This window comes from Eurosta solidaginis, chromosome 1 (genome assembly GCF_040869045.1).
Source record: "Eurosta solidaginis isolate ZX-2024a chromosome 1, ASM4086904v1, whole genome shotgun sequence".
NCBI lineage: Eukaryota > Metazoa > Arthropoda > Insecta > Diptera > Tephritidae > Eurosta > Eurosta solidaginis.
Window position 1 is genome coordinate 59,205,911 of NC_090319.1, and position 23,428 is coordinate 59,229,338.

General features: G+C 33.8%; 1 protein-coding gene across 16 annotated transcripts in view; it reads right to left on the bottom strand.

The window, feature by feature from the left end:
- smash (smallish) overlaps positions 1-23,428 on the bottom strand; it is a 483,421-nt gene that overhangs the window by 133,771 nt on the left and 326,222 nt on the right. Inside the window, exons 1-2 of one of the 16 annotated variants that reach the window (XM_067791865.1) lie at positions 11,286-13,516; positions 10,396-10,466 (exon numbers count right to left, since the gene is read on the bottom strand). The exons of 12 other annotated variants lie outside the window; for them this stretch is intronic. The gene's annotated coding sequence lies outside the window, so the exon portion shown is untranslated. Of the gene's footprint in view, positions 1-10,395; positions 10,549-11,023; positions 13,517-16,695; positions 16,740-23,428 lie in introns of those variants that run through there. 3 more of the 16 variants (XM_067791851.1, XM_067791845.1, XM_067791856.1) reach the window with 3 other exon arrangements.

Here is a 23,428-nt window from a genome sequence, read left to right on the forward strand (position 1 = left end):
TTAAAATCGTTAAAAACGAGCAATGATCGGCTTACAATATGTTCGTGTAGAAACATGACTTGGTCCATTGCTGCATTACAGTGGAGTATAATGGTAAGTACTCCAGTGGACCACATGATCCAACGATTTTTGCAGGGAAGTTGCTCTCCCATTAAACCAACGATTAGGCGGACTAAAGCGTAAGCATCCATTTCAAATGCTGACAGAAGATCACCGTAACGAGGACTCTCCTATCGAAAGTTCCCAAACTCAGAATTTTTTTCAAAAACGTTGCATCTGAGTATAATTTCAATACATTTTGACGTGGGATTTGATAAAACAATTCCGAGATAGAGAGTTTTTGAAACAGATTCGGAGATAAGGCGTTTTGATAAACTTTTATTTCATACAGCCGTCGATTTTCTGTTATATTGAGAAATTGTTTTTGATAAATTTTGGTTTAGTTTAGTTTTTAGGCTACACTTAATCTGAAACTACTGTGGAACTTTCTGTTAAAGCCCAGATTTTAGAAATGAATATAAAAAAAGAACAAAACGCAGGTAGCTGATAGGAGCAAAAAAAATTAAAGCAGAAGATAAAGAAACTAAAATAACTGACTGCTACCTGCTTTCGCGGATGCACATTAACTGAGTACCTGCTCCAGACCAAGGCGTACCTAGACGAACAGGTCAACACATCACGAAAGAACGAAATTGAACACTGAAGATGTCAGAACGCCGTAGCCTGTTTGTCTCTATATCACAATTGAAAAGGGATGATGGAAAATCGTATAAAAATAACTTTCAAATTTCCAAAATATACAGTATTGAATACGCAAATAGCAACAGCAACTTTTATCAAATTTCGCCAGTTTGCTGTTTTATTTTCTCTATTTAAAAAAAAAAGTACATGAATTTTGTAAACAAATTAAACTATAAACCAATCTCCAAAATTTTGTTGAAAAAAAAAATTCTGAAGAAAAAAATAAAATTTCGAAATTTTCGTAAATTTTTTTTTTTGAGTTTTCGAATTTTCTTGAAAACGTCTTCGAGATTGATTTGCATATTTTCAGTTATAAAATGCATGGAGCTTTTTCCTTAAATTATCTAAAAAAAAATTGTCTCTGCTGTTTTCGTGTTGTGGCGCAGATACACAATGAGATATTTTTGTTTTTAAATCTTGTACGATATTTTCATTGTGTAGTGCTTAAATGAGGTACACCCTAAATAACACTAAATACTCTTTAACTTATGGAACTTCATTAATACCAAAACAATTTTCCAACTCCTGCATTGATTATAGGAAAAAATTTACTAAGCGTTTGTCGCGGCATGTTTGTTGAGGCCTAATGTTGCAGCAACAATTACGTACATCCGTTAGCACTTAAGTAAAATATTGCTTAATCATCAATATGTTTTTTCATGTACACATATACATACATACACTATATATATGCATTCATCTGTAAGTACGTGAGAGCTGGCGCTTTTTCCCGTCACATTTCCATTTTTCCGCTGATTTGCATTGAAAATAATGCGATGTCGTCGTATTTCAATTTACTTTGAACTCCTTTTACTGTGTTTCATACACAGTTGTTACTATTATTATTATTGTTGCTATTATTGCTACTGTTGCAATAGTATTTTCTGTAGCTATTGCAACAAATATTTCTGGTTATCTTATGAAACTAAGTTTTAGTTGTTTTGTATTTTTGCTCTCATATGCATACATTTTCTTTTTACCAACTTGTTTTTCTTTCTGTGTTTTTTTTTTTTTTTCATTTTCATGTTATTGTCTTTCAATTTCGATTATAACCATATGTGGCACGTTTTTATAACCAATTTCGTTGTGTTAATATTTTGTTGCATAATTGTAAGTGACAGCGACCCCAACAACAACGGATGGAAAAAATATTATTATAATGAGCAGTGAACAATTATTTACGAACGCTGAAAACTAAAACAACGAAAGAGTCCACCAAAAACAACAATATTTAAATAATAATAACAAAACAACAGCAATTTAATAAATAAAATTAATTCAAAAGAAATTTCACAGCTGGTGGTGTTCGAGTTGCTGCAACATAAAACAGTAACAAAGTGGGGAGGAAAAAAGCCAATAATAGAATAAAAAAAAAATAAAATAAATGTAAGGCGCGATAACCTCCGAAGAGATCTAAGGCCGAGCTTCTCTTCCAATTTGCGTCGTGCTCCTCTTGATTTTCCCTACAAATTGGCCGGACGAGACCTACATGATTTTATGCCGACTCCGAACGGCATCTGCAAGGCAGATGAGTTTTCACTGAGAGCTTTTCATGGCAGAAATACACCCGAAGCGCTTGCCAAACACTGCCGAGGGGCGACCCCGCTTAGAAAAATGTTCTTCTAATTGAAAAACCTTATTTCTAATATTTTTGATGTTGCTTTGCCCGGGGTTTGAACCCAGGGCATCCGGTGTGGTAGGCGGAGCACGCTACCATCACACCACGGTCGCCGCCAATAATAGAATAATCACATACGAATTGTCGAGGAAACATGCTGTGAGTTTTTTATAGAAATAAAACAACAGCAATTATTATGAAAAGTAAAATGAATGCTTAAAGCTTTTGTTAAAAAGAACTGGTATTCAATAACTGGAAAATGGAAAGCATATTTATTAATTCTTCAAATGTACCTATAATTTTTCTCAAACAGAACAGCCTCAAACATTACCAGAACCTTAACTTCAGATTGACATAAAAGTAACAAATTATCTCCCTAATCTTTACAGTTTTTTCACCTTGAGAAATTTGGCAATGGCACTAACCAAATCCTCGGCGACCTTATTTACAATGTGAAAGTGGCAAATAGCGGCAATATTGGATATCCAAGTCGATGGTATAACGCTAACTAGGGTCTTACACCTCAAAATACACATTTTGGCTAGCTTGCAGCAGCAATTGTACGTAAAGTACATCACCGTAACAAAATCCTCAAGTCCCTCGCTAGCAGCACTCGGCTAAAGACAAAGAAACGCTCATAGCTACATATAAAATAACTGGAAAGCCGTTTGTATGCTACGTGCCTCCAAAAATAAATAATAATAGTGTCGCCAAGCTTATCTGAAAGGAACTGCAGACCTGTGAGAACATCGCACTCAGAACTGGTACCAGAGCACGATTTTTACAGCAAGGCGAGAACTTCTTAAAGAAGAGAAACGAAATGCTGAGCAAAGAGTTTTTGCTGAATATCTAGAAATGTGTTCATCTCAACAGGTATCTGATTGAGGAAGCCCCGCCCCCCATTAGCTTAAGGAGTTATCGCCGAAGCACTATGACGAAATTCGGCAGAAAAGAATTCAGCCGTTTGAACAAAAAAAAAATCATAAAGGTGCCTAAGAGACATCCACAAAGCGTCAGAATATTACTTTGCTAATAAACGTCCGATGAACCTCGTTCTAAATGACAAATACCCGAAGCTCGCAGTTGAGGAAAGCAATTTCCACGCATGTCACTCTGGCACAACTTTGTTCTGGATACTGTAATAGAGCTTAAACTCTAACCTAACCATGCCGCTGGTAACGGCACATGACACCTTTATACCTTTCGTCCAACCCTGTTTTATAAGAAAACAAATCTGAAACACCCTGCGAAAAAAATTTGTCAAAAGTCAATGCAGATTTGTACTTCCACTTTTTTATACTAAGCTGAGCAGAGCTCACAGAGTATATTAACTTTGTTCACATAACGGTAATCCGTAACGGCATAAACTAATCGAGATAGATATAGACTTCTATATATCAAAATGATCTGGGCGAAAAAAGAAATTTATTTAGCCATGTCCGTCCGTCTGTCCGTAAACACGATAACTTGGGTAAATTTTGAGGTGTCTTGATGAAATTTGGTATGTAGGTTCCTGGGCACTCATCTCAGATCGCTATTTAAAATGAACGAAATCTGACTATAACCACGCCCACTTTTTCGATATCGAAAATTTCGAAAAACCCAAAAAGTGCGATAATTCATTAGCAAAGAATGATAAAGCGATGAAACTTGGTAGGTGCGTTGACCTTATGACGTAGAATATAAAATTAGTAAAATTTTTTAAGTCAAATTATAACAAAAAATTGAACATCTTTACAGTATACAAGTAAATTATGTCAACATTCAACTCCAGTAATGATATGGTGCAGCAAAATACAAAAATAACAGAAAGTTTCAAAATGGGCGTGGTTACGCCCAGTTTTTATACACAGTCAGTCGCTCGGCCCTTAAAACGATAACTTGGGCAAAAATAGATATACCTTTACTAAACTTAGTTCACGTATTTATCTGAACTCACTTTATCTTGGTATTAAAAATGGCCGAAATCCGACTATGACCACGTCTACTTTTTCGATATCGAAAATTACGAAAAATGGAAAAATGCCATAATTCTATACCAAATATGAAAAAAGGGATGAAACATTGTAATTGGATTGGTTTATTGACGCAAAATATAACTTTAGAAAAAACTTTGAAAATAAAAACACACTCTAGAGTCACCCCTGGTCCACCTTTATGGCGATATCCCGAAATGGCGTCCACCTATAGAACTATGGCCCACTCCCTTTTAAAATTCGTTTTAATACCTACTACATACTTTGATACCCATATCATACAAACACATTCCAAGGTGAGTGCCACGAAATCCCCAAAAAAAATACCCAAACACAAAATCCCCAAAGGAAAAAAAAATACCCAAACACATAATCCCCAAATTCAAAATCCCCAAAATCAAAATCCCCAAAATCAAAATCCCCAAACACAAAATCCCAGTGCTATGATAAACATCATGCCCATGTAAAAAATAGCAATATCTCTTTCCTCTTTCATTCATATTTATATATGTATAACTATATATTCACGTTTTGGCAATACACATTTTTACTTATCCATATATAGGACTGCTAGTCGCTCTAATTTGAACAAGCTAACAGAAGCGTGTACTACGCAGAGGGGCATCACCGTGGGGGTAGTCACGGTTATACCACACACCCGGACTTGGCATGGCGTAGCCCAGGGTTATTTTTTATAAGCACGGCCGAAGGCCGCCTATGCAGAATGTTGGTATGGATTATTAGCCTTTTTTGGTAGCGGCGATTTTAAAACTAATTTGAATTTATTTCACACATAAATGTGGATTTTGTGTTGGGGACTATGAGTTTGGGGATTTTGATTTTGGGGATTTTGATTTTGGGGATTTTGATTTGGGGATTTTGTTTTGGGGATTTTGATTTTGGGGATAACGTAGTAGACCCTCCAAGGTTACCCTAGATTCATTTTCTTAAATGGTGAGTTTCCCTTTTTTTGTCTCCAAAGCTCTCAGCTGAGTATGTAATGTTCGGTTACACCCGAACTTAACCTTCTTTACTTGTTAAACTAAAAATTATTGGACTACAAAACTGCATACTCAAAATAAATAGTTCGAAATTTTCGAATTTTTCGAAGACATTTTTGAATTTTTCGAAGACATTTTTGAGATCGATTTGCATAGATTCAGTAACTAAATTCATAGAATTTTTTTCTTAAAATATGGAGAGTACAAAAAAAAAATAACATTATTGACGAAATTTGGAAAAAAAATGCATCTGCTATTTTTCTGCCCGTTACTTTATATACTCATTAGTACTAATATACAGAATCGCATAAATTAAAAATGGAAATTAATAAGTAAATATGATTCACCTTAAACTTGAAAGGAAATAAAATGCAATGCAATGCCAAATATATTATTTTTTGTTTAAAACTACTTAGTACATACTATGTATGTATTTGTAATTTTTTATTTTTATCTACTTTTTCCCTCCAACACAACGCCATTAACGAAATAAAAAGTGACATTGAAATAGAAAGAAAGTATGTGATTTGCGAGAGATAAATATTGGCATTTAAGAGTTTGTATCTGTCAGTTATTTATTTAATTTCAGTTTGGAAAATCGACAGTTGGTGATGCGCACACTGCGACTGCACCGCTGGATATTGGCCATTGAGAAATGGCACTGTTATTGGATTTGTTTTTTTCATTTTTAAATACAAACTTATCGGCAATCTTTGCTATTGTATCTGCCAACATGTATTTATACAATGTGTAGTTCTGTTGTAGATACATATTTATGTTTGTACATTGGAACAATGTATCTATTGTGATATCAAACCGAGTCACATTGTTGTCATTATTGTGGCTGTCAATAGGCAATTGTTTGCCGTAGTCATTATATAGACACGCTGATAAGTTAATTGCATTCCATGCAGTTTATTAACATTTCAGTTTAGATGCGATACAAAAAAAAAACGCATATGTAAATATAGCATAAATTTATATGTAAATATAATACATCGTCTAATAATAATGTTGATCTTAAATATATGCACTGAGTCAAAAATGTTATGCGGTTTTTCTCAGTGATCAACTTTTATTTTTACAAAATAAATGTTTCCCTCAAAGGAAGAGATGTGTAAAACGTGGAAGAAATAAATAAATTTCCTTTAAGCGACATTTTCTAAACATCGGGAAAAAGCTAACTCGTCTCTCGTTTGACATAAATTGTGCACTGATCTGTCCACCAAGTTCTGGTTAATTGCTCTTCCTGACATAGGGAAAACGGGACCAACTGTGAAGAAAAAAAAAATTTTCTACAAAGTTTGGTAACTATCGCCTCCTACAGCTCAGTTTATGTCTAGCGGTTAAAAAAACAGGGGGAGAGCGAGACGGAATGGTCGGTTTGGTTTTCTAGCAGGTTTTTAAAACTTTGCTCTACATCTTTTATACAAACAATAAAACAGTTATGATGAAAAAAAGTGATTCAATAACTCGTTGTCTTAGATAAGCAAAATTTAAAAACAAATCAACATGTTTTCAGGAAAATTCCAAATTTTTCATTAATATAAATTTTTTAAAATTAAAGTTTTTCAAAACTCTGCACAAACATAAGTTTTTTAAATTTTTCAACAAGCAAAATTATTAAAACTCAAACACAAAAAACACAAAAAAACAAAAAAAAATTTTTTTTTAAAATAAAAGATCAAATATTAAATTTTTCAGAAATCATGAGGTTTTAACAATTTTTTCGCGATATAAGTTTTTCAAAACTACAGAAATAAAAGTTTGTCAAACTTTTAAGAAATAAAATTATTCCAACCCCTAAGTAAATAGTAATTTTTCTTGTAGTTTTCAACCCAAAAATAGAATGTTAGCCTTTTTTCAGAAACAACATTTTTTCAAAGCTTTTTAGAAATAAAAATTTTTTAAAATGTGGAGATATTTATTTTTGAGAAAACCTTTTTGTTCCAAAATTTTACACACATCAAAATTATTTAAACCAAAAATAAAAGTTAACTTGTCTTTCACTTTTCAAGCCTAAAATAAAACTTAATTTTTTTCTTTTTAAATAAATATTTTTTAAAACAATTTATGTATAAACTTGACAAAATTTTTTAGAAATAAGAATTTTGGGAATTTAAAAGAAGAATTTTGAGTTTCTAAAAGCTTTGCAGAAACAAAAATTTTGAGAAATGAAAGCTTTTAAAAGCTTTACAGAAATTAAAATTTGTCAAAGTCTTCAAAAAAAAACTTACAAACTGTTCGGATATGTTTCAAAATTCTGCACAAATAAGAATTATACGAGTAAATGTTTGTTTGACTTTTTTACGTTTTCCAAAAACAAGTTCTTTAAACTTTTCAGAAATAAAAGTTTTTCAAAACTTTAAAAAAGAAAGCATTTTAAAACTGTTCGAATATACTTACTTAAAAAAAAGTTTCAATGCTCCAAAATCTTACAAAAACAAATAAGGAAGGCTAAGTTCGGGTGTAACGAACATTACATACTCAGCTTAGAGCTTTGGAGACAAAATAAGGGAAAATCACCATTTAGCAAAATGAACCTAGGGTAACCCTGGAATGTGTTTGCATGACATGTGTATCAAATGAAAGGTGTTAATGATTATTTAAAACGTAGTGGGTCTTAGTTCTATAGGTGGACGCCTTTTCGAGATATCGCAATAAGGGTAGACCAGGGGTGACTCTAGAATGTGTTTGTACGATATGGGTATCAAATTAAAAGTATTAATAAGGGTTTTAAAAGGGAGTAGCCTTTAGTTGTATATGTGAAGGCGTTTTCGAGATATCGACCAAAACGTGGACCAGGGTGACCCAGAACATCTTCTGTCGGGTACCGCTAATTTATTTATAAATGTCATACCATGAACAGTATTCCGGCCAAGATTCCAAGGGTTTTTGATTTCGCCCTGCAGAACTTTTTCATTTTCTTCTACTTAATATGGTAGGTGTCACACCCATTTTACAAAGTTTTTTCTAAAGTTATATTTTGCGTCAATAAACCAATCAAAATACCATGTTTCATCCCTTTTTTGGTATTTGGTATAGAATTATGTCATTTTTTTATTTTTCGTAATTTTCGATATCGGAAAAGGGGGCGTGGTCATAGTCGGATTTCGGCCTTATTTTATACCAAGACAAAGTGACTTCAGATAAGTACGTGAACTAAGTTTTGCGCAAATTATCGTGTTAACGGACGAGCGGAAGGACAGACGGTCGACTATGTATAAAAACTGGGCGTGGCTTTAACGGATTTCGCCCATTTTCACAGAAAACAGTTATCGTCATAGAATCTATGCCCTACCAAATTTTTCAAGGATTGGTAAATTTTTGTGCGAGTTATGGCATTAAAAGTATTCTAGACGAATTAAATGGAAAAGGGCGGAGTTACACCCATTTTGAAATTATCTTTGTATTTTGTTGCACCATATCATTACTGGAGTCGAATGTTGACATAATTTACTTTTATACTGTAAAGATATTAATTTTTTTGTTAAAATTTGACTTAAAAAAAATTTTTTTAAAAGTGGGCGTGTTCGTCATCCGATTTCGAGTAACGTGCCTACCAAATTTCATCATGATATCTTCAACGACTGCCAAATTACAGCTTGCAAAAGTTTTAAATTACCTTCTTTTAAAAGTGGGCGGTGCCACGCCCATTGTCCAAAATTTTACTAATTTTCTATTCTGCGTTATAAGTTCAACCCATCTACCAAGTTTCATCGCTTTATCTGTCTTTCGTAATGAATTATCGCACTTTTTTGGTTTTTCGAAATTTTCGATATCGAAAAAGTGGGCGTGGTTGTAGTCCGATTTCGTTCATTTTAAATACCGATCTGAGATGAGCGCCCAGAAACCTACGTACCAAATTTCATCAAGATACCTCACAATTTACTCAAGTTATCGTGTTTACGGACAGACGGACGGACATGGCTAAATGAATTTCTTTTTTCACCCAGATCATTTTGATATATAGAAGTCTATATCTTTCTCGATTAGTTTATGCCGTTACGGATTACCGTTATGCGAACAAAGTTAATATACTCTGTGAGCTCTGCTCAGCTGAGTATAATGAAAACTATTTAAACCCAAGTATAAAAGTAAATCTTACTTCTAATTTTAAACTCTAAACTACAATATTTTTTTGTTTGCATTATACATTTTTTTAAAAATTTTTAAATAAAAACTTTAGAAAATTTTTGAGAAATCAACATTTTTCAAAACTATTGGAATATCAAAATTTTTGAAAAAGAGCGATTTGAAAGTTTTTCATAAATAAAAATACGACAAATTTTCCAAAAATATAAATTCTTCAAGCCCAAATGTAACCATTAATTTAACTAACATGTCAGTGATCGTACCTATTGGATGGGGCTAAGCACTGCTACAACAACTAACTTTTCAAGCAGAAAATCAATTAAATTTTTTTTTCATTAATTTTAATTTTTCAGAAATACAAAATTTGCGAAATTTTCAGAAATAAACACTTTACAATTTTTCAATTATTTAATCAAAAACAGACATTTTTATTTATTTTTTTTTTTTTATTAGTAAAATCTAATAAATTGGCAAGCCGACATATATAAAACTTAAAATCTGACTAAATAAAACATTTTAAGTCCAAAATAGGAGTTAAAAATTGGTTTCTCAATTAAAAAAATAACTCATAGTTTGAACTGGCTAGTCCATGAGGACTTCACATAGACTGAACTAGTCCATAGTATTTAATAGCAAAATGTTGAGCAGCATAATTGTTTATTTCACTTTTTTTTTGGTATATTTAAACAGTTTTGTCACATTTTGGGCATTAAACAAAATTTTCGAAAAGGATGTGAAAAGCTGCTATGATTTTCAATAATCAAGTCAATTCTAATTACCAGTGTGTTAAAAAATTTCAACACGGATGCTGAAGAGAACATCAAAAAAAAAGTCAAATCAAAAGTCTTAAATATAGATTTCAAAAATCTATTTGAAATTTTTTTTGATACCGAAAAATAACTATTTACCTTTATTTATGTTTATACTTATATGGGACTATTATTATTATTTTTTATTCATTTACCTTTTTTATATACACTGGAGAATATTTTCGGCGGACCTTTTTAAATTCACTGCTTGCATCACTTCACATCTCTAAAAATAAAAATAACAAAAAATTAAAAAAAAAAAAAAATAACACAAAAATCACTTTTGATTATCGAATTGAACAATTGAAAGTTACACAATTACGATCGCTTTTACACGCTTTATTATAGTCTTAAATTATAGCTATTGGCAACTACTTCCACTGAATGGAAATTTATTTTTATTTTTTTTTAATGCAGGTTTTTAGATTTTTTTTTTCATTTTTTTTTAGTTTTTTTTTTTTTTTTTTGTTACACTTTTAATGCGTTTTAATGTACTGCACAACATTTATTTTATTTTTGTTTTTTAATTTTATTTAAATTTCGCTATTACATATCACGTAATGTATCGCATTAGTTGTTATTACAATATCTGATTTGGCAATAATTTGGTGTTTGGCCCGATGTCGTGTCGTATTCACTCAATCAAGCTACCATTCAAATGGTGGCACTCTGCAAACAGACAATCAGCAGACAGACAGCAATTTTCACATTGCTACATATGTTTTGTATGTATTGGTATGCAACAAAAAATGTACCATATAAGTGCTGCAATTCACTTCTTACCAAATTTTTTATAAACAATTTTTTTTTTTTGTGCATAATCACTTCGCACAGCTGGAGTAACAAAGCGCCACCAAAAACATTTGAACTCTTTTTTGTGCTGCCAAATTTTTTATTAAAATTTTTCGTTTGCGCTTACTAGCGATATAATGATAGTTTCGATTTTCTTTCGTTAGATAAATTCACTTTTTAAAGCAATTTTTTTGTTTGGAAATTTTTTTCTTTGCAGCTAAATTTATTTATATTTCTTCACTAAAAATTTTACTTCATTCCATTTGAAATTTTTTTACACTAAATTTTGTTTTAATTGATCATAATCTTTTTATAGATTTTATTTTTGTTTCCTTTCACTCAGCACTAAATTTGTGCCTTCATTGGCAGCTTATTTCCTTTTTATTGGTGTTGCCAACAAAATAGTTCGTTACACTAACGCGTCAACTTATAGACTGATTGACGTCTGATCTCACCAGCTCAATAGCTACTACCTACCAAACATTTGCTTAGTAAATTTTTTGCTTTTGTCATCGCATTCAATGTTCTCTGGTGCTCTTTGCTCAATCTACTCTCTGTTTGTTGCTCCCTATTCGCTGTGTGTGAGTGTGTGCGTTGCTTTCGTTGCTTATCGAAATACTAATCATATTGGCCTGCGGTGCGTATGAGCGATAAATTATATAATTAGCATTTCATATACAATGAATATTATACATGCTTACTTATGTACATTAGGGTGTGTCATTGTTCCTAGCACCAGAAAATAGCATAGGTGGGTACATTTTTTTTATTGCTGATATGAGATTCCCTTGTGTTTTTTATCTCGTGTGTTTATAAAATTTCGATAACAAATCGATCATTCGCTTATAACTCGTCGACAATATGCCGATAAGAGCCCGATAACAAGGGGGCAACAAATCGATAACTCGCTTTGCCTTGATTTTCCGCTCTTCTTTTCCCTTGCTTTCATTTCCTTTCCGTACATGCGTCATAACAGAATGTAATTTCTACTTTTTTGGTAATCGGTTGTTCTTACTTTGCGATCTCTGCAGATATTTACTGAAAATCGATTTATTCTGCTTTTCCACACTAAACTTATTTCAGAATAGTCTGCGGCATCGACGGTTCAGTAGCTGTAATTCAAGCCCAGGCTTGTCGACCTGCCACCTAGTCTGCCTCAGACCACAGACCAACTATCCGGGCGATGGCATTTTGGAAACCACGACCTAGCGCTCGACCGCACAAGATACCAATTTTATTTGTCGAGACTTAACCTTGTTAACCTTTCATAGATCTATGAAAAAAGTTTTTCTGCTGTTAGTGTGCAGTCAAAGGACTACGCTTCAAGGATCCCCTCAAAGGCGTTTTAAAGGCTAGTAGGGGCTATCTTTCACAACCTATAGTTGCCTTATGGTTCTCCGAAAGTGCGTTGGGAGGAACATATTCTATTAGAAAATTTCTAGTCTTGCTTGAATTTAAGCGACAAATATTAGCACGCGGTTAAGCGCCAATCAATAATGATGATAGTGGCTCGCGATTAGCCTGATCGTCCCGTTTTGGGTAGGGCTTCTCGCAGCTGCTGGATTCGCATCTTCCTTCGCACAAGGATTCGACTTTGTACCCTGGAACGGCTCAGCCAATTCACCTACAGTGGGCATATGGAGACTGGCCGTCGGATCGTTGGATGTTCTCTCAAGGAACGCGAGTTGTTGGCTTTTCTTCTAAAAGATCAGCCACACTACAACTTGCAAACGATCGTGTAGGCTTTAGTGTTGCCCTTAATGCTTTCTTTATGCTGATAGTGATACCAGAGCGTGCAGAAAATGTTGGAGCTCAAAACGTAGTCCAGAGGTAGTTCGTTTACTCGCGCAGTGATCCAGTGTTGACTTTTTTTTTATCAATTATACTAGTTCTATGGTCGTCGAAGCAGACCAGGCTCTTTGGTGATCATAAACTAAAGAGAATGGGAAAGGATAAGTCAGCTACAACAGAAGACAAATATACCAGCCTAAAATTATTCGTCCGCTTTTTATTATCTTTTTATTATCTAAGCAGTCTGTTCATAACATTCGTGAAAATGAAATGGTATATTAAGTTTGTCACGAATCTCAAAATTGTAAGTACTTAAAGGAGAAGGGATAAACCCACCAATAAGTATACCGAAATGATCAGGACGAAGAGCTGAGTTCATTTAGCCATGCCCTTCTGTCTGTCCGTCTGTCTGTTTGAACGCAAATTAGTCCTTCAATTTTTGAGATATCTTGATAAAATTTAGCAAACAGCTATATTTAGGTGTCCAATTAGACATTTGTCGAAACCAGCTCGATCGGAACACTATAACATATATCCCACATACAACGGATTTTTAGGAAACCCTTTTAAAATACTCATTAACACCTTTCATTTGATACCCATATCGTACAAACATATTCTAGAGTCACCCTTGGTCCACCTTTATGGCGATATCTCGAAAAGGCGACCACTTATAGAACGAAGGCTCACTCCCTTTTAAAAATACTCATTAACACCTTTCATTTGATATCCATATCGTACAAACAAAGTCTAGAGTCACCCCTGGTTCACCTTTATTGCGATACCTCGAAAAGGCGCCCACCTATAGAACTAAGGCCCACTCCCTTTTAAAATACTCATTAACACCTTTCGTTTCATACCCATATTGTACAAACACATTCTAGAGTCACCCCTGGTCCACCTTTATGGCGATATCTCGAAACGGCGTCCACCTATGGAACTAAGGATCACTCCCTTTTAAAATACCCATTAACACCTTTCTTTTGGTACCTATATTGTACAAACAAATTCTAGGGTCACCCATGGTCCACCTTTATGGAGATATCTCGAAACGGCGTCCACCTATGGAACTAAGGATTACTCCCTTTTAAAATACTCATTAACAGCTTTCATTTGATACCCATATCGTACAAACAAATTCTAGAGTCAACCCTGATGCACCTTTATGGCGGTATCCCTAATGGCGTCCACCTATAGAACTATGGCACACTCCCTCATAAAATACTCCTTAATGCCTTTCATTTGATACACATGTCATACAAACACATTCCAGGGTTACCCTCGGTTCATTTTCCTACATGGTTATTTTCCCTTATGTTGTCACCATAGCTCTCAACTGAGTATGTAATGTTCGGTTACACCCGAACTTAACCTTCCTTACTTGTTTTATAATAGATTTATCGAGAATGTCGCTTAAGTATGTACATCTGTTTTCTATATATTAAATATGTTATACAGCCGATTATTCAGATATTAAGAATGGAATAAGATTATTGCTCAGCTCCATTCATGAAAAGTATGAAGTCTTCTGCACATCCGAAGACAGTTACGCCCTTACTGTTTTTTTTATTTTTATTTCTTAAAACACAGTTCGTGAAAACACCATTTGTTGAAATGTTAATCAGTTAGAATTCTAACAAAACATGTCCACCTAGTTATGGCACACCCTAATATAGTTAGGCATACAAACATATGTACATATGTACATTAATATGGAAGCCCATATGTACATAACTCCATATGTAAATAGCTATCTATGCACACCTACACAAGAACATACATACATATATTTCTATGTATATTAAAATGTTTGGATGAATATTTAAATAATATGTTTACTTATTTACTTTTATTTATTTTTTTACAAATTTTTTGTTATTGTTTCTCTATTTAATGCCGATAAAAGGAGTGTTCTTTGTTAAATTTGGTTTGTTTGCTATAAACGTTAATTATTTTAACCGTTCATTTTTTTTACTTTATCGCACGTACAAATGTTTTCTTTGTTAAATTTTTAGAATGAATTTTTTTGTGTTTATTTCCATTTACCGGCCGGCATGTAAAGAGAAAAATATAATTAAGCGTATTGTACTTTTCTACACCATAAATAAGATTAGCTCAGCTGTTATTTTAAAAACGCGCTATCTCAAAAAACTTTTGTTTAGCGCACTATTTCAAAATTTGTTTAAAAACGCTCTTTCTCATAGTTCAGTTGAAGAATGCCCTATCTCGGAGTTTATTTCAAAACGCCCTATCTCAATCTAATTTCAATATATTTTGACATTATTGGGGTGTTTATCAAACAAAATTCTGAGATTGTGCGTTCTTTGACCGAAGACCTGAGCTAAGGGTTTCTGAAACAAATTCGAACGAAAAACGAGGGAGGGTGATATACCACTGAGCAGTCGATATGTTATGGAAATCTATAGTTTACAATTATATGGAGCGCTAAAAGTTACTATAGACTATAATTTTAATCATAAGGTGGCGCTGTAGTCTAAAGCTATGCAAAAAAGCAGCTATAACAATTAAAAGTTGTGTAAGCTTGGTATATTTGAGTTATAAAGTATTTTAACGAATTTTGGGAATTTCTGATAATTATGCACCTGCTAACGTTCGAATCGCTGAACTTTCAAATAAATAACTCCAATATTCAGTATTGCAAAATGATCTTTATTAGACTACTTTAGGAGTATTACTTCACAATTTCAATTATACTTCACTAATAACGTGTTTAAATCAAACTGATTGTTATTCCTCAGCTTGAGCTGGTTTTATACTCTATGTTATCTCGTTCGCATATTTCTCCTAAGGCCTAGACATTTCACGAACATGCCTTCTGGAACAGTTGTATCTCATACTTGGTTGTTAAATGATATGCATGTGTATGTGTGAGTAACAACTTCTGCTCTTACCAGTTTCTCCATCTACTTCGCTCTTATCTGCTGACTACATATGTGTATGTGAAATAATCTCTACGCTTCGAGCTGCTGGTTATGCGTGTGTAATATTCTTCGTTGCCTTGTATATAAGTGTGGGTGCTTGCTATAATGTGTGCATGTACATAAGTGTGGCTGCTTGCTTCCTTTTTTGTTTTGTGATCATTTACTAACATCATAGTGATGCTAATATTCGTCGCAATATATTGGTGCATATTTAACCCTTGCCAAATTTGGCTTGGAGACAAACCAGTCTCGGCGTTGCGCCATCATCATTATTTATATACATGCAAACATTTCGACTAATTATTTGTGTCTCACTTCAAGTCTATCGATTCAATGGAAAATTTCACTAATTAAATTATCATTGTTATCGAACCGAAAGTGGTTCTGTTTTTATTTTCATTCGCTCTATCAGCAAAAAGATAAACAACAGAAAGCAGTAAAAATTTGTCTGGCGAAAATTGTTGCAATTATTTGATAACAGTAAAATATAAATCAATATCAATGACATTTCTTATCAGTTATGATCGGCATTTCACTTTCGCCAGAAGAACATTCCATGGAAAATCGTTAATTTAACCTGATTCCAATTGCTTCACTATTTATTTATCACAGATAAATTTTACTGAGAGAAAAATGAAATGAAAACGAAACAGAAAAAAATGCAAATAAAAAACCAAAAAGGAGTGTTATTGAAAAGGGAATACATAAATACTTGCTTATATCAAAGCTATCAGCATTGAATAAGAAGAATATAGAAAAATTTGATGTACTTCCTTTATATAAATGAACCAAAAGAAACGAAAAATGTCCCTTTAAGCAATGACATAATCTTGTATACAATACATACAATATAACATACGAAGTCTTTATATTCTGCACGGTTGGTCTTGGGCTTCAACTATTTTCATGATTAGTGTATTTTAAACTCACCAAAATTTAAGGATGCTTTAATGCAGTTCTCAGGTTTTACATACCTGAAAGAAAATGAAGAATACATACATATTAATTTGGTTTTCAATGTGTGTAAGTGCGTATCTAAATATAACATAAGTATAATCAGCGTTATTATCTTATTCTTGAAGCGTGTAAGACGGTCTAGACAAAAAAAAGGAACACCACTAAGTTGTGTAACACCACTTGTCAAATGCACTCAATGGCATTGTTTTTGTCGGGTATACATAAAGGCATATTAGAATGATGTATAATGGAAAGATTTTCCGTCATCCCATTCCCTAGGCAAACAGGGCGTATACTTAAAGGTAAGAAACGTGTCCTGCAGACTGAAGGTTAAAGTGAACGAACGAATTGGTCCTTATAGGTTGGTACTTATACGATAAGAGATAAAAAAATCGACATAGACCTCGTGGCCGACTTCTTTTTTAAAACGACGAAAAGCAATCAATGCTGTTAGTAAATAATCACAACAACAAAAATAGCCAGCAGCCACACTTATGTACAAGGCAACGAAGAATATTCCACACACATAACCAGCCGCGCGAAATGAAGAGATATCTCACATACACACATGTAGGCATCAGCTAAGAGCAGAAGTTTTTGCTCACGCATACACACGCATATAGCGTAATAATCAAGTAGGCGATACAACTGTTCCATGTTCGTGAAAAGTGTAGACCTTAGGAGAAATATGCGAACGAGACAACAGAGAGTATAAGAGCAGCGCAAGCTGTGTGATAACTAATCAGTTTTGATTTAAACACGCTATTAGTTGTGAAGTATAACTGTGAAGTACTACTCCCAAAGTTGTCTAAATAAATACTATTTTGCAATACTGAATATTGGAGTTATTAATTCGACAGTTCAGTGATTCGAACGTTAGCAGAAGGTTTAAAACAAGCGGAATTTCCCAAAACTCTTACAATACTTTTTGAAACCATTCGAACTATTTGAAACCACACAAGGCTTTGAATATTTTCGTGCGGCTTCCCTATTGTTATAGCAGTGGCTTTCTCATGACGTTATTACCATTGGTGGATATTTTTAGGGCATATTATTTGCAATATTAGGTATGCTGAGAAAAAATATACCCCAAAGTTTGTAATATGTGGCAGGACGCCCATGTGGTAATGGCAAGGGTGTGATAATTCTCAAAGTACGCCACCTCTAAAGAAATGCCAATGTCAGAAGCGCATATAATGTGTACAGGCGGGGTTTGGCCTTGCTATTGCGGTCATACATATTTTCATGCTTCGAGGTTGACCTGCAGAACAACAGGGTTATAATTAACCCCATGCTGGAGAAGAAAGTCCTGCTTGCGTATCTAAGCCTACAGTCGTTTACAAGAGCGTACAATCGCCGGTTTATTTTGATGGCGAGGCTTAGTTTTTCTAGCTTTGGCCTAGATAAAGAAGCAAAGAAATTGAGTTTTGCGTTGAAAAGAGTCCGAGTACTGAGAATCTTCATTATCAAGACAAACAATTCTAGCCTTGAAATACAAGGAAGAAGCACTCTTTACCAACAAGTACTATGTTGGACTGAGTGAGCAATTGAAAAGTAATTCCAGGCAGTTGGAGGGGGGAAGGAGATAATGCTCTATAAGTCTCTCATTATGGCTGTTCATTAAACTGTGTTGAATATGGCTTATTTAAAATTAATCGTAAGGATTGATTTATAAACTGTTCACAGCATTGAGCTGAGCTTACTTGTGCAATCAATACCTCGTCATACAAAAACCTCTATTATTAGATAACAATAAACTAATGCTATTCTAGGTGATTTCATCACGCTTAGATTTCTATAGTTTGAAAATATACAAAACAACGCCCTCTCTGAATTTAAATTAAAATCAAATTATCGGTTTCGAATATTTGTAAGCTTAAATCCGGTGGCCACTAGAAACTATAGTAAAGCAAATAATTTTTTTTTTTTCATTATCGGAATTCAATTTCAACCTCAATGCACAAATCATTAACATACATAAATGTAATACAATACATAATTATCAATTAAATATTCAGCACAAGCAATGATCAATTTATTCATTAACCCTAAAAGTACGTGTAATACAGTGGAATGTATGTAGAAAACGAAAAAAAACTTAACAACTTGTAGATATTGTGACCCATTTGAGGCGCCAAAAAAAATTCTTTAAATATGTCATTAACATAAAAAAAATTCTTGAAGCATTCATACAAATTTGGAAGAAGTGAATTAATCAATATGCGCACGCTTACACAGGTATAGTTAAAAATGTTTGGGTAAGGTGCATACACTGAAAGAAATGGTGCTACTAAAATCAACAAATCGGTTCTGTTGTTCTTGACTTAACGGAGATTCGGTGAAATTGATAGAATTGTGGTTAATTCGACCGAGTTCCTTGTCAAGCGAACAAATTAATTTAGCCATTTCAACAGAAGAGAAATTGTCGCTCTTAAGTTAACAAAATTCTGTAAAATTGACAGATTCCTAATTTAATCTAACTGATTTTTCTGTTAACACAACTGATCTTACAGGTCATTTCAACGGCGATCAACTGTCAATACATGAGCAAATTTCAAAGAGAATTTTATGCTCACTGCGCTCTCTACTTTGTACTTATGACGATGGTGCCACTTGTTAAAAAAACACCAAAATAAGAAAACCGTCAAATCGAAAAAACACACAAAATGGGAAAACAATAAAAAACTAGTTTTTCAGTTATCAATACAAAACGAAAAAACCCCTTTATGAATTTACTGTGCAAAAAATTATGAGATACCGGAACACCTATTTATCGGGTACAATTTTGCAACTTCTCGTCCAAGCGAAATGCAAAATTGCGCCCTCTTGTTGCAAAAGTTTTGCTTGAACGAACAGGAGTTTTCCAAAATTAGTAACATTTTGTGCAAGTTTTTACGAATTTTCCCTCACGCGAACGAATTTAATAAGATAATAAAAAACATCCTTTTTTAATGTTCATGTTTCCGACAGCAGAAAAGTTTGAGTTGTTTTGGAATCGTTTCAAAATAAAGTGTTACGAGAATTAAACTTGCCGAATTACATGTAAAGTTACTCCAGTGGTGAATTACCTTCCTGTGATTTGATTCTTTACTTTTCTATAACTTACAAGTTCTCTTTTAAAAGTGTTACGTCAAACATTTATACTACAAGTTTTGTTCGAAACAACCAAGTGAGGGAACTACATGCGAGAGAAGAAATTGCGAATGAGCTGAGCTGCAACTGAAATAATTGAGAATCAGTTTTGTGACTACTATTTTCATTTCTATATTCATATGTATGTATATGTAGCAAGCATGCGTATTTATGTACTCACATATTTACGTATTTATATGGCAGCCGCCGTGGTGTGATGATAGCGTGCTCCGCCTATCACACCGAAGACCCTGGGTTCACACTCCGGGAAAAGCAACATCAAAATTTTAGAAACAAGCTTTTTCAATTACAAGAAACATTTTCTAAGCAGAGTCGCCCCTCGGCAGTGTTCGGCAAGCACTCCAAGTGTATTTCTGCCATGAAATGCTCTCAGTGAAAACTCATATGAGTCATATGCCTTGCAGATGCCGTTCGGAGTCGGCATAAAACAAGTTGGTCGCTTCCCGCCAATTTGTAAGAAAAATTAAAAAGGAGCACGACGCAAATTGGAAGAGAAGTTCGGCCTAAAATCTCTTCGGCGGTTAACGCGCCTTACATTTATTTATTTATATGGTAACATAGGTACTTTCATATAAATTTTTTTTGTTCATTTGACTACTAAAACGGTCAATTACGAATCAACGATTTGTGCACAGTTGATTCAACATCTTGTTGCGATGGATAAAAATTTACAGAAATTTCGGTTGAATTGACCCGTATTTTGGTTGATTTTACCAGTATTTTTCTTTCAGTGTACATATGTAATTGGGAGTTCTGAGAGACGCGAGTATGCTAGGCATAACTTCACGCCCACTGTAACGAATAGAAATGCTACTAAAAGGCCGCAAAGAAAGTTTAGACAAGAATGCTTATGAGAGGCATATAAACAAATGTGTATGCATAATTAACTACACGTAGATATGGTAGGAGAGATACATGAATGACATCAATAAAGCTATAAAAATTATTCATAGCAAGTAAGGACGGGACCGTCTTCGGCTGTGCCGAAAACTTCATACATTTTATGAATGGGGCTGAACAATAATCTTATCCTTAGGTTATCTTAGCTGGTTGAATGGGGCAGAAATTGCGAAAAGTTTCTTAACTGTATAATCGGGACATATGCTATATATACCACCTATCTCTTCGATTTTTTCAGACAACAATATATGCTATATACGTAAGCATTTAGTGAAATTTGAAGCTTCTAGCTGCTAAAATGGGGCAGAAATTACAATAAGTTTCTTATCTGAACAATCGGTTGTATGGGATATATACTATATATTCGACTGATCTCTATGATTTTTTTCAGACAACAATATATGCTATATACGTAAGCATTTAGTGAAATTTTAAGCTTCTAATGATAAAATGGGGCAGAAATAACGATGAGTTTCTTATCTGAACAATCGTTTTTATGAGATATATACTATATATAGCACCGATCTATAAAATTTTTTCAGACAACAATGAATGCTCTTTATGTAAGCATTCAATAAAATTTGAAGCCTATAGCAGTTAAAAGGGGGCAGTAATTATGAAGAGCTCCTTATCTGAACAATCGGTTGTGGGGGATATATGCTATATATACCAATGATCTCATCCATTTTTTCAGACAACAATATGTTCAATATACGAAAGCATATGTTGAAGCTTGAAGCTTATATCTCATAAATTGAGGAAGATATGACAAAAATCCTCTTTTCTGAAAAATCGGTTGTATGGGGGATATATGCTGTAGCGGTCCAAACCGGCAGGTTCCGACAAATACCTAATCGGATACCTAAATATACTCGTTCACCAAATTTTATCAAGATATCTCAAAAACTGAGGGACTAATTTGCATACAACAAGCAGACGGACAGACGGACATGGCTAAATCAACTCAGCTCTTCATCCTGATCATTTCGGTATACTTATTAGTAGGCCTATCCCTTCTCCTTTAATTACTTACAATTTTGAGATTCGTGACAAACTTAATATACCATTTCATTTTCTTGAAAGGTATAATAATGTTTTATTTATACTTATGGGAATATAGGTATGTATATATCACATACCTACAGCAATGACACGACAAGAGCAGTCAGTACCAATGTTTTATCAAATTTCGTCCAATTAATTCTTCTTTATCTTATTTTCGATAATTGAGAAAAATTGTTTATAAATTTTATAGTTCAGACAGTGCAAACCAATGTCAAAAACCTTTTCGAAAACTTCTGAAAATTCGAGAAAACTTTACGAAAATGTCGAGTTTTTTATCTAGTTATTTCTGAATTTATTTAAGTACGAAGTTTTGAAGTCTAATTAATGCTAGTCGAACAATGTACAAAAAGTACAAGGTTTCTCAAAACTCTTACTAATTTTTGACATTTTTTTTTTTTTCAAAGTTTGTTTTATATTTTCTACCATAAAAGGGCTTAATTTTTCATATGGAAGAAAATCTGAAGCGGCCTTTGGAAAAAAAATTGTGAAAAATCGCTACGAGTTTTAAAAGACCTATAACTTGTACTTTGTTGTGATAAAATGGATTGGGCTGCAAAACTGCACACACAAAAAAATTCGAAAACTCTAAATCATCGTGGAACTATACAAGGTGGCAGCCCGGGACAGTTGATTATAAACTTTTTTATTTGATTTGATACATCAACTTACGGCGCAGTACGATTTTTACATTAGTCCATCGAATTTACAAAAACAAAGCATATGGCACATTTATTTATGTTTGTAGGTATGTCACTATGCCGCCACCTTGCATGGTTCCGCCATGCTCTATATAAAAAATATGAAATTTTAGTCAAAATTTTTCGAAATTATTCCGAAAACGTTATTGGGATTGATTTGCACAGTCTCAGCTAAAAAATTTATAGACGTTTATTCTTTAATTACCGAACGTTGGGAAAAATAAGAATGTGATCGAAGAAATTTGTCAAAAATCGACACTGCAATTTTCGTGCTCGCTGCTGTAGATTTATGAAGCGATCAACTCAAAAATCCAAACTGCGAAAACTGACTGCCTTCCCAAATGCGCCATTTCTCCGCGCTTAGTGGCGGTATTAGTTTGTTGAGTACAGAAGGTGGGTAGACATTGAATAAAGAACTCGGTGGCATGCATACCTTCAAAATTTATGATATTTGACATAATTCTTTCTAGATCTATTTGGCGAATATATTTGTACATATGCCTCAATAAAAGTTCCTCTCATTATAAGTTGTTTCAAATCTTCAAATATGTAGGAGGATTGCGGCAACATCACACAAGCACGATAGTGAAAAAAGACTCCTTGTCCCTGTCACCATTTGCAGCGTAGGCCAGTACAGAATATGAAGATGATAGACGTTCTGAACTGAACGCCGTTATTCTCCAGCCGAGTGCATTTGTCGCATTATGCTGTTAAACCGCGCACTTATCAACACCGCGTGCTCCGACACTTGCCTGTCCCAGTGCCACGTTAGCGCATGCGATCTTTCACCTATTTCACCAAGGTGCACAGATTCGTGTTTGACCCACAGGACGACGACTTTTCCCCCGTTCCAATGCAACTCAATTGTGACAGCTCAACTGCGAAGATTA